The sequence below is a fragment of the Trachypithecus francoisi genome, unplaced genomic scaffold (assembly GCF_009764315.1).
Source record: "Trachypithecus francoisi isolate TF-2019V2 unplaced genomic scaffold, Tfra_2.0 Lachesis_group10, whole genome shotgun sequence".
NCBI lineage: Eukaryota > Metazoa > Chordata > Mammalia > Primates > Cercopithecidae > Trachypithecus > Trachypithecus francoisi.
In genome coordinates, this window is record NW_022681455.1 from 99,238,382 (window position 1) to 99,249,711 (window position 11,330).

The 11,330-nt window shown below is 44.2% G+C and overlaps 1 non-coding gene across 1 annotated transcript; it reads right to left on the reverse strand.

The window, feature by feature from the left end:
- Positions 1-10,928: 10,928 nt before the first annotated feature.
- Positions 10,929-11,035, reverse strand: LOC117088810. The gene has a single exon (XR_004439342.1). It is a non-coding gene; the product is annotated as a U6 spliceosomal RNA (small nuclear RNA).
- Positions 11,036-11,330: the final 295 nt, after the last annotated feature.

Consider the following 11,330-nt stretch of genomic DNA (forward strand, 5'->3'; position numbering starts at 1 on the left):
GCTACTTGGGAGGCTGAGGCAGGAGAATGGCGGGAACCCGGGAGGCGGAGCTTGCAGTGAGCCAAGATCGTGCCACTGTACTCCAGCCTCGGCAACTGAGCAAGACTCTGTCTCAAAAAAAAAAAAAAAAAAAAAGGAAAAGAAAAAAGAAAGATGAGAAAATGTAGGCTGACATAGTTGACGTATTTTGTCTGATGCCTTACAGCCACTAGGACCCAAGGTGCCTTACTTTCAACCCTAATAGTTTCCCTAAACACAAGTCATGTCACCTCCTTCCTGAATGTTTCCTTATCCCCCACCCTTTTTTTTTTTTTTTGAGATGGAGTCTCACTTTGTCACCCAGGCTGGAGTGCAGTGGCGTGATCTCAGCTGACTACAACCTCTGCCTCCTGAGTTCAAGTGATTCTCCTGCCTCAGCTCCCTGAGTAGCTGGGTTACAGGCGCCACCACCATGCCCGGCTAATTTTTGTATTTTTAGTAGAGACGGGTGTTTCACCATGTTGACCAGGCTGGTCTCGGACTCCTGACCTCAAGTGATCCCCCCGCCTCAGCCTCCCAGAGTGTTGGGATTACAGGCGTGAGATGTAAGAAAGCAAACATATATCTCAGTCCTGGGCCCAGTGCAAACATTCCTCCATTTGTCTCAACTTCCTGGGCCCAGTGCAAACATTCCTCCATTTGTCTCAACTTTAGAAAAACACCACCTGGAGAGTCCCCGATAAGGTCACAACCGTTTGTGGAGTGGTTTTACTGAAAGCGCGGGAACCAATAAAAAACCTGCTAAATGTATAACTTAAAATGTTAACCAATTGTAATGCTGTAACCCAAAGAATTCCCTTGTTTCTCTGTAACCTTACATATCCTGTTTACATTGGGCTATAAAAAGCGAGCACATGCATCGTTCGGGGCCCTCTTGTATGCTGTGGAGCAGAGGGACCAAGTTCGATCTTGCAGTAAAGATCCTTGCCGCTTGGCTTTGACTCTGGACTCTGGTGGTCTTCTTCGGGGAATAAACGGTCTGGGCATAACAGAGCCACCGGGCCCGGCTTCTTTATCCCTTTATGGAGAGGGTCGCATGCGTATTTTGTGGGGCAGTTGTGAGGATTAATAAGATTAGCAGATTATGTCTAAAACAGGGCCTGATTTAGTAAGCACAAAATAACCCATGGTCATTAATGACAAACTCGTGTATGTCAAATCCTGGTGACTGTGGAAGGAAATGAATCCGTTTTAAAGGAAAAAGCAAATGAATTTCAGACATATCCACAAGTCAAACAGGTCTTTCTCATGTGTAGTCTATTTCTCTGATACTGGTATCTTAAACCCAGATAGGGGCCCAGTGTGTTGGCTTATGCCTGTAAACCCAACACTTTGGTAGACTGAGGCAGGAGGATGGCGTGAAACCAAGAGTCTGAGACCAGCCTGGGCAACAAGATGAAACCCCCATCTCTTAAAAAAATAAAAACATTTAGCTGGGTGTGGTGTCACGTGCCTGTGGTTCCAGCTACTCAGAAGGCTGAGGAGGGAGGATCTCTTGAGCCCATTAATCCAGGGTGCAGTGAGCCAAGATTGTGCTACTGCACTCCAGCCTGGGTAACAGAGTGAGACGCCGTCTCTAAATAAATAAGTACATACATAAATAAAATAAAACCTAGATAGAACTGTGTATCTTGACAATTTAATATCTCCTCTGTGGCTCCACGTTGCCTGAATGGTAAAGTCTAAACCCCTCCTTAGGGCCACATTATAGGTCCTTCCAGCCCAGCTCCAATTTACTGCCTCAGACCCTTATGCTCTCATATGACCTTGACCTATGCTCCTATAGGCCATGACTTGGGATTCTACCTGTAAAAGGTAAAGTAGAGGTTCTTCTTCAAAGACTTTGCTCCCTGTCTAATTAGAAATAAATAGTAAATTGGCCGGGCGCGGTGGCTCAAGCCTGTAATCCCAGCACTTTGGGAGGCCGAGACGGGCGGATCACGAGGTCAGGAGATCGAGACCCTCCTGGCTAACACGGTGAAACCCCGTCTCTACTAAAAAAAAAAAAAAAAAAACTAGCCGGGCTAGGTGGCGGGCGCCTGTAGTCCCAGCTACTCGGGAGGCTGAGGCAGGAGAATGGCGTAAACCCAGGAGGCGGAGCTTGCAGTGAGCTGAGATCCGGCCACTGCACTCCAGCCTGGGCAACAGAGCGAGACTCCGTCTCAAAAAAAAAAAAAAAAAAGAAAGAAATAGTAACTTCTCTTAAAAACAAAATTTATTCAAAGACCCGTGCTGACATTCTTAAATATCTGCTAGGCATAATAAAGAAATCAATGTACTTTATGTTCTTAGCTCCCACAATTTAGCCTAAATATTTGCCCTGGCATGCTTGTACTGGTCCAAGCAAGCATCAGGTCATAGCCTGTTCCTCTTCCTTATTTTACCTTTCTCAGCATTCTACAAGTTACTTCCTCCTTCCTTTGCTCTCCTCTGCCTTTGCCTCTTTTTTTTTTTTTTTTTTTTTTTTGGTGGAGTCTCGCTCTGTCGCCCAGGCTGGAGTGCAGTGGCGCGATCTCGGCTCACTGCAACCTCCGCCTCCTGGGTTCATGCCATTCTCCTGCCTCAGCCTCCCGATTAGCTGGGACTACAGGCGCCCGCCACTACGCCCAGCTAATTTTTTGTATTTTTTAGTAGAGACGAGGTTTCACTGTGTTAGCCAGGATGGTCTCGATCTCCTGACCTCGTGATCTGTCTGCCTCGGCCTCCCAGAGTGCTGGGATTACAGGTGTGAGCCACCGCGCCCGGCCTGCCTTTGCCTCTTTTAAAAAGTTCTAAGTCGCTAGCCAATCAGGACAAATATAAAATGTGAGGACCCGTTCCAGCCAATGAAAACAGGACACAGCAGCAAGGTGGAAGCATCAGGTTATAAATGACCCTGTCTCCTTCGTTCCGTGTACTCTCATGGCAAAACTGCTGTCGAGTGTACCCTTTCTGCAGAAAGTATAAAAATGGCCTTGCTAAGGAAATTAAATTTATGTTCAAGTGCTATTTCTTTTTTTTTTTTTTTTTGAGGCGGAGTTTCACTCTTGTTGCCCAGGCTGGAGTGCAATGGCACGATCTCGGCTCACCGCAACCTCCGCCTCCCAGGTTCAAGCAATTCTTCTGCCTCAGCCTCCCTAGTAGCTGGGATTATAGGCATGTGCCATCAGGCCCAGCTAATTTTGTATTTTTAGTAAAGACGGGGTTTCTCCATGTTGGTCAGGCTGGTCTCGAACTCCCAACCTCAGGTGATCCACCCGCCTCGGCCTCCCAAAGTGCTGGGATTACAGGCGTGAGCCACTGCGCCCGGCCTAAGTGCTATTTCTTTAGGCACCAAGAAACAAGCATTTCAAACATACCAGTACATTAGTTTGCTCAGGCTGCTGTAACAAATCCCCATGAACTGGGTGGTTTAAAACGACAGAAATTTATTCACTGACAATTCTAGTGGCCGAAAGTAAAAAAATCAAGATGTTGGCAGGGTTTGTGCCTTATGGGGTCTCAGAGACTCTGTTCCATGCTTCTCCTAGCTTCTGGCAATTGTCTGCACTCCTGGGCATTCCTGTGCTGTCAGAGGCATCACTAATCTCTGCCTCTGGTGTCACACAGTGTTCTCTCCCTGTCTGTTTCTTCTCTTCTTTTAAGGACACCAATCATATTGGGGTAGGGTATATCTTAATTGCCTCATCTTCGCCTGATTACATCTGTAAAGACTCTATTTTCAAATAGATCACATTAATGAGTTCCCCAGGTTAGAACTTAAACATATCTTTTTTGGGGGCACATTTCAATCCATAACAACGACTATTCCCAAAACAATGACACTTCCAGGTATAAACCCTAGAGATCTCCTCACACATTTTTAAGGCTGTCAGTGAAGCATTGTTTATAAAAGCAAAGCGGAACAACCTAGTTGCCCAGTGACGGAGGAAGAGATGGATGTTCTGCTACAGTCCCATGACGGAGCGTTACAGAACTACCAACATGAATGAGCTCAATAGATGTCACCATGGATAGACCTCAAAAACATAAACATACTATAGAATTATACATATAATATGGTGCCACTTAGATAATATTTTTAAAATACATGAAACCAGAACATACATTCATTCATAAGTGTATGTAAAAGTTTGAAAAAAATATGCCAAGGATATAGTTCAATCCGGGATTAGGAGGGCATGAGCGTATTTGCCCTTGTGGAGGGAAGGAGACGACTTTGTCATATTTGCTTTATAAAAATTACAGATAAGAGGCAGGCGCGGTGGCTCACGCCTGTAATCCCAGCACTTTGGGAGGCCAAGGTGCGCGGATCACCTGAGGTCAAGAATTAGAGACCAGCCTGGCCAATGTGGTGAAACCCTGTCTCTACTAAAAACACAAAAATTAGCCAGATGTGGTGGCATGTGCCTGTAGTCCCAGCTACCCAGGAGGCTGAGGTAACAGAATCACTTGGACCTGGGAAGCCGAGGTTGCAGTGAGCCTAGATCGTGCCACTGCACTGCAGCCTGGGCACAGAGCAAGACTCTGTCTCAAAAAAAAAAAAAAAGAAAAAGAAAAAGAAAAAATACAGATAAGATTAACAGTTGTCACCACTTTGGGGTTGAGTATTTGTTACATTGGATTCTGTACTTTTCTGTGTGTGTGTGTGTGTGTGCGCATATAGTTTTTGTGTGTGTGTGTATGTGTATATATATACATATAGATATATGCTAATTTGAGTTCCTGATATGAAAAGTGGATTGGAAGGAACGACCCTACAGTGGGGAGACTAGGTAGAAGGAAGGTTTACACAGGAATCCAGGCAAGAAATTCTGATTGCCTGAGTTCAGCTAGAGGTAACAGTGATGGAGAAAAGGTTACAGATCTGGGGCATATCAAGGAGGTAGAATCAGATGGATTTGGTGATTAGATTCAGAGAAAGGTAGAAAAGGAGTCAGAAATAATTCCCAATGCTTTAGTTAAAATTGGGGTTGTCTGCAATTAACAGAGACCCCGAATAATTGACAACATAAAATATATCTTTCTCACATAACAATCTAGATAGGCAGCCCAGGCCTAAGGTGGCATTTCTGACCCACTGAGTCCTGAGGAAGTCAGGTCCTTCCAGCTCTTTGCCCCGCCCTCCCTAAAGGGTGGCTGACTCTCAGTGGTCCAAGATAGTAGCCATAGCTTCAGCCATCATATCTCCATTCAAGGCAGCTGGAATGCAAAGGACCTACACCAGTTAACTTTTAAAAGAATTAAAATATGGGCCAAGTGCAATGGCTCATGCCTGTAATCCCAGCACTTTGGGAGGCTGAAGCAGGAAGACTGCTTGAGTCCAGGATCAGTCTACACCAGTCTAGGCAACATAGTGAGACTCTGTCTCTACAAAAAATACAACAATTAGCCAGGCATGGTGGTGTGCGCCTGTAGTTGCAGCTACTTGGGAGGCTGAGGTGGGAGGATTGCTTGAGCCTGGGAGGCAGCGGTTGCAGTGAGCTGAGATTGTGCAACTGTACTCAAGCTTGGGCAACAGAGTGAGACCCTGTCTGGGGGCGGGGGGTGGAGGGGAAGTTAAAATAGGAGGAGGAAGAGTGTGACAAAGATCAGATGGAGGACACAGCGAGCCAGGGGAGCACAGAGGAAGAAAGGGCTCAATGCCAGCTGTGGAAATCAGGGAGGCCTTCATGGGGGAGGTGACATTTGATCTGAACTTTAAAGGACAGTGTTAATGTGGTATGTGGAGGAGGAAGGAAGGAAAAGACATGGCCTATGCCTCTCCTGATTATCTTCCTTGTCCTGGCTGTGTACCTCCCCAGTCTCCCTCCTCTTTTTCTGGCCATTGCCCTGGGCTTTTTCACCCACGCACCTCATACTTCCAACCCTACTATTAATTACTTGAATTCATGAATCCTGCATTTCAGGTTTTGGTATGGAGCCACGGTTCCTTTAAGCCGTCCACCTGCTCTTGCAGTCTCAGGAGCAAATGACAGCACTCCTTCTCCCTCGGGGTTAATCACCATGTCTCTACTTCTCTGTATTTTACAATATGGAGTAAATGCTCGTTAAAAAAAATCATCAGTTTTTTTATTTTTGAGCAAGACTCCATCTCAAAAAAAATCATAAACTTTGTTAAAACATTATGAGTTTTATATTTTTGGCGATTTTTTTTTTCTTTAGCTCTTCAGCTATCCTCAGTGTTAGTGTATTTTATGTGTGGCCCAAAACCGTTCTTCTAGCATGGCCCAGGAAGCCAAAAGATTGGATACCCCTGTCTTATACTGTCACCTTAGGATATTTTTTTTTTTTTTTTTTTTTTTTTTTGAGGCGGAGTCTCGCTCTGTCTCCCGGACTAGAGTGCAGTGGCCGGATCTCAGCTCACTGCAAGCTCCGCCTCCCGGGTTTATGCCATTCTCCTGCCTCAGCCTCCCGAGTAGCTGGGACTACAGGCGCCCGCCACCTCGCCCAGCTAGTTTTTGTATTTTTAGTAGAGACGGGGTTTCACCGTGTTAGCCAGGATGGTCTCGATCTCCTGACCTCGTGATCCACCCGTCTCGGCCTCCCAAAGTGCTGGGATTACAGGCTTGAGCCACCGCGCCCGGCCAGGACATCTATTAAGCTTAGATGTTGCAAAACAATGAACTTTGTCCTCAAGAAACACAGGTACTTTACTAAAAATGCACATATAGACCTATGATTTTAATTTAAAACCATCTTCTAGGTATTTAGTGAAGAGCCCTTCCCTCTACCCTTTCTCTTCTCCTTCCACCATTCCAGGGACTAAGTATAGGACTATGTCTAGCTCCAAGAGGTCTAGGGACAAAGGTCTCTCCCAGAAGACAGGTGTTCATAAAAATGAACAAGAGTACATTTATAAAGGGATTATTTTACTTCCTCTACTTTTAACATACTTTGAGCATTATAACTTATTTTATTATTTAATGCACAGCAATAATAACTAAAATGCGCATATAGAACAATGGTTAGGCCATCTGAACTAATCTAATTCCTGGGCATAGAACCCTTCTCTCTGCAAACTTCCTCCTCCCCACCACCCGCCACTACCCAATGAGCAGTCAGCATACCCTCCAAGACATCAACTTTAACAATTCTGTCCCCAAAATGCAACGACTTCTATAATATTAAAAAAAAAAACTTGAAGGGTATTGCTTTAGTCCTTTTAGCATATTTTGTGCATTTTTAAACATCTGGGAAGATAAGATGTTTCAAATAGGACTTAAGTTTTTCACTATACACACAGTCCCATTGAGAAAACAGTGCACATACATAACAAAGGCTATAATTTCAATATGTTTTCTTTTTTTTTTTTTTTTTTTTTTTTTTTTGAGACGGAGTCTCGCTCTGCCGCCCAGGCTGGAGTGCAGTGGCCGGATCTCACTCACTGCAAGCTCCGCCTCCCCGGTTCACGCCATTCTCCTGCCTCAGCCTCCCGAGTAGCTGGGACTACAGGCGCCCGCCACGTCGCCCGGCTAGTTTTTTTGTATTTTTAGTAGAGACGGGGTTTCACCATGTTAGCCAGGATGGTCTCGATCTTCTGACCTCGTGATCCGCCCGTCTCGGCCTCCCAAAGTGCTGGGATTACAGGCTTGAGCCACCGCGCCCGGCCAATATGTTTTCTATCTAGGAACATTCTGGCCTAGAACTCTTCCCCTTCCTACCTCTATCAATTCAGGGGACAAGTATAAGTATCTGCAATCCTTAGAAGGGATTTTTACATTTAAATTTAAATTTATTTTTTTAAGATGGAGTCTCGTTCTGTCACCCAGGTTGGAGTGCAGTAGTGCAAGCTCGACTCACTGCAACCTCCGCCTCCTGGGTTCAGGTGATTCTCCTGCCTCAGCCTCCTGAGTAGCTGGGATTACAGGCATGTGCCACCATAACCGCTAATTTTTTTTTTTTTTTTTGGATTTTTAGTAGAGATGGGGTTTCACCATGTTGGTCAGGCTGGTCTCAAACTCCTGACCTCATGATCCACCTGCCTTGGCCTCCCAAAGTGCTGGGATTACAGGCATGAGCCATTGAGGCCAGACTGGGATTTTTTTTTTTTTTTGAGACAGAGCCTCGCCCTATCACCTAGGCTGGAGTGCAGCGGTGTAATCTTGGCTCACTGCAACGTCTGCCTCCCAGGTTCAAGCCATTCTCCTGCCTGAGCCTCTGGAGTAGCTGAGATTATAGGCACCCATCAGTATTCCCAGCTAATTTTTGTATTTTTAGTAGAGACGGCGTTTCGTCTTGTTGGCCAGGCTGATCTCAAACTCCTGACCTCAGATGATCCACCCGCCTGGGCCTCCTAAAGTGCTGGGATTACAGGTGTGAGCCACCACGGCTGGCCTTACAAGGGATTTTAACAATTTCACTTCCATAAGTGTTTTTAAGAACAGTCTTTCCTAGTAATTTTAACGTAAAATGTACTCAGTGTATTAGTTTACTAACTCCGCTTTTGTCATCCGCTGGCAAACTCTTTAACATCTTGAAAGACTAGATGTTGTAAAGCAGGACTCATTTGACCTTTACATACACTAGATACACAGCAAAGTAAAATTAAATGCACAGATGTAAGGGACAACGGTCAAATGTTGTTCACCATAAACACTTTTGTATAAAGCCCTTTGAACTTTCTTCTCCTCCTTCCTCCCTGAACCAGTATAAATATAATAATGTGTACTGCTCAGAGAAGTGGTGTGATCAATTTCTTTTTTTTTTTTTTTTTTTGAGGCGGAGTCTCGCTCTGTTGCCCGGACTGGAGTGCAGTGGCCGGATCTCAGCTCACTGCAAGCTCCGCCTCCCGGGTTTACACCATTCTCCTGCCTCAGCCTCCCGAGTAGCTGGGACTACAGGCGCCCGCCATCTCGCCCGGCTAGTTTTTTTTGTGTTTTTAGTAGAGACGGGGTTTCACCGTGTTAGCCAGGATGGTCTCGATCTCCTGACCTCGTGATCTGCCCGTCTCGGCCTCCCAAAGTGCTGGGATTACAGGCTTGAGCCACCGCGCCCGGCCGGTGTGATCAATTTCTAAAAGACAATATTTCATATGAATTTTAACAGAAAGATATCTACAAAATGTATTATTTACTACCTCTACTTTTAACATACTTGGTCCACTTCTAAATATCTAGAAAGAGTAGATGTTTCAAATAAGGACTTAGGCCGGGTGTAGTGGCTCATGTCTGTAATCCCAGCACTTTGGGAGGCTGAGACGGGTGGATCATGAGGCCGGAAGTTCAAGACCAGCCTGATCAACATAGTGAAACCCCATCTCTAGTAAAAATACAAAAATTAGCCTGGAGTGGTGGCACGTGCCTGTAGTCCCAGCTACTTGGGCGGTTGAGGAAGGAGAATCGCTTGAACCCGGGAGGTGGAGGTTGCAGTGAGCCGAGATTGTGCCACTGCACTGCAGCCTGGGTGGCAGAGTGAGACTCCGTCTCAAAATAAATAAATAATTAATTAATTAAACAAACAAATAAATAAAATAAAATAAAAAAATAAAGACTTAAGTTTTCCACTATATACACAGTAGTGTTAAATAAATGACACATGTAGCAATGGTTATATCTGAAAGTATCTTCTAAATAGGAACATTCTGGTTTCTTTTCTTTTTTTCTTTTTACATTTTCACTTCCTTGTCAATGCAATGGAACATTCTGGTTTGAATTCTTCATTTCTTCCAACTCCTCTCCACCACCAATCTGGTGGATATAGGGACATGTGTCACTTAGAAGAGATGTTATCATTTCATGTCCAAAAGTCTTTTTCAGAAGATAGCCTTTTCATGAGTTTTAACACAAACTGTACAAAATGTGTTATTTACTAACATTTAGAGACTAGATACTATAAAATTAGGACTCATTTGTCCAGTATATACACAATACATACAGTACAACAAAGTTAAGTGAAATGCATGTAACATATAGGGCAATGGATAAACTGAAATTTTCTTTTTATTTATTTATTTGAGATGGAGTTTCGCTTTTGTTGCCCAGGCTGGAGTGCAATGGCATGATCTCAGCTCACTGCATATGACCATCGTGGGCTTGAACCATACACTCCTTACTTCCTTCTCTCTGTCATCAATGAAGAGGACTAGTACAGGCATGTGTAATGGTTAGAGAGGTTGAACAAACTCATATCCTAAAGTCATTTACAGAGGACAACATTTCCTGTGAATTTCAATACAAGTTATACAAAATGAGCCAATTTTACTAAGACTTGGTCATAGGCTGGCAGCCTTTTTAACATCTAGAGACTAGATGTTGCAAAATTAGGACTCATTTGTGCATTACATACACTAGATACACAGCAAAACAAAATAAACAAAATGTGCAGAAAAACGGTGTCTTAAAACTTCCAAGTGTGAATGCACTAGCATATCACCTTTTGCAATTCCTTCCCTCCCACCTCCTGCAAACCATTGAACAAGTATAGATGGTACGATCCTGCTCATAGAGGTGGTTTAACAATTTTATTTCCAAAAGATAATATTTCTTATGAATTTCAGCAAAAAGATATTTACAAATTGACATTTTACTACCTCTACATTGAATATGCGTTGGGTACTTGTAAACATCTACATAGACTAGGTGTTTCAGGTAAGGATATTTGTCCTCCATAGACATAGCAGTGTTGAATGAGCCTCACACATGAAGCAATAGTTGCAGTTTTTTTTTCTTTTCTTTTCTTTCTTTCTTTCTTTTTTTTTTTTCTGATACAGAGTCTGGCTGTGTGATCCAGGCTGGATCTCAGCTGAATGCAACTTCTGCCTCCTGGGTTCAAGTAACTCTTGTGTCTCAGCCTCCCAAGTAACTGGGATTGCCGGCATGGATCTGCCCACCTTGCCCTCCCAAAAACTGGGATTACAGGCATGAGCCACTGTGCCTGACCTGTTTTTTTTTTTTCTTTCTTTCTCATTAGAAAATATGGGATGCTTCATGAATTTGCATGTCATCCTTGCACTGGGGCCATGCTAATCTTCTCTGTATCATTCCAACTTTAGCGTATATGCTGCCAAAGTGAGCACAATAGTTTTCATTTGACAGTGTCTTCCCAACATGAACATTCTGGCCTAAAACTGTTCCCTTCTACACCAATGCAGTGGGCTATAATGCTCAAATTTTCAGATGACATTCTTTCCTAGGAATTTTTTTTTTTAACAGAGTCTCGCTCTGTCGCCCAGGCTGGAGTGCAGTGGAGGCATCTTGGCTCACTGCAAACTCCGTCTCCCCGGTTCATGCAATCCTCCTGCCTCAGCCTCCTGAGTAGCTGGGACTACAGGTGCCCGCCACCATGCCCAGCTAATTTTTTGTATTTTTAGT